Here is a 1,657-nt window from a genome sequence, read left to right on the forward strand (position 1 = left end):
ATTAGATTTAAAGATGCTAAAGACTCCATTTCCCGTATTAAAAAGAGCACTGATATTCCATCGTGTGATTTGGTAATATAGATAGATATGCAAAATATCTCCATTAGATACTCTTTTTTTTTTTTTTGAATTATGAGTTTATTTGAACCAAACTGACATTAGACACTTCTAATCAACCACTTATAAAAAGTAAGGAGCTGGGTGTATATGGTACTTTCAAACATTTTTTTTTGGAAACTAACGAATATAATGAGATTGGCTGGTTGCTCCTAATATGGCTGGATAAAGTGGCAAAAGAAAAGGATGAACTTGGGATTTAAATTCCCAGCTCAAAATGCTGCATAAATGACCTGAACGTGTCTATGAAGAAAACTTTTATCTTCTGTAATAGTAAGGTTCAGATTGCTGAAAATCAAGTGCAGAATCTCATCCTGTGATTGACTGAAAAACATTGCAAACTGAACTCCCAGCATCACGGGGTGTGTACTGTTAGAGTGAGGGCATTGATTGGAAAAGAATGGGATCTTGTACGTTGGCACGGGGAATTGTGGGAGGACCCTGATGAAGCTGGGGCCATTGAGCCCTTAAATTCTGCTGAGTCTTCTTTGTTAGTGTAGAAGGCATTCCCACCCCCAGTGGAAGCAGTCGTCCCGCCCTCAGTGGTAGCAATTCCTCACTGAGGGGGTTAACCCTGCCTTGACTGAGGAATCTGTGACAGTGTCCTCTGAGGCAGTTGTCATGCAAGACAATGCTGACCCTCCTCAGGACCCATCCCTACCATCCCTCTTTGCTTCTAGACCTATAACTAGACTCATGTCCCAGCAGGCCCCTAAAAGTGAGGCACAAAATGTTATCCATGAAGAGGTGCAGTACACTCCAAAAGAATGACTTGAGTTTTCTAATTTATACAGACAGAAATCTGGGAAGCATGTATGGGAATGGATAGGGAGGGTGTGAAATAATAGGAGCAGAAACAACGTTAGATTGGGTCGAATTTATCAATACATTTATTGATATCAATACTAAGCAGAGACTCTGCATTTATGTCACAGCTTAAGAGTTAGGAAGTGTTCTAACTGATTGACTTAAACATAGACCAAAAGGCAGCCCACAGTGAGCAAATTAAAAATGGCCTGCCTTGGCTTAATGTAGAGGAAGGGATTTAAAGGCTGAGGGAGATTGGAACGTTAGAGTGGATTTGTCATTTAAGACATACTCACCCATACTTTTCACCAGTACTGTAAAAAATAGGTTTATGAAGGGAGCTTAAACATCCTTGAAGAGCTCTGTAGTTACTCTTCTCTGCAGGCTAGAATTTATAGTGGGAGATGCAGTCATTGAATTGAGAAATCAAAATGAAGTGGAAGCAATTGGATCTGGGGTAGCAGGGGCTAAGTGGTGGCATTCAGCCACCACAGACAAGGTGGATATGTTTAGCATAATGGATGGCTGAGTCAAAGCAGTAGTCAGAATAGTCTGACTCATGCAGACCTATGGCACTGGCTACTTGGTCATGGCGTTCCTAGAAGCCTACTAAAGTTTTACTTGATCCGTGTAAGCAGAAAATTTCTAGGACATGGTTCCATAGTGTAGCACTTAGCATGTCTGCTTTACACATAGGTCCTGGGTTCGCACCCCAGTGGAGCCACGGTCCATG

This window comes from Pteropus vampyrus, unplaced genomic scaffold, assembly GCF_000151845.1.
Source record: "Pteropus vampyrus isolate Shadow unplaced genomic scaffold, Pvam_2.0 Scaffold220, whole genome shotgun sequence".
Classification (NCBI taxonomy): Eukaryota; Metazoa; Chordata; class Mammalia; order Chiroptera; family Pteropodidae; genus Pteropus; species Pteropus vampyrus.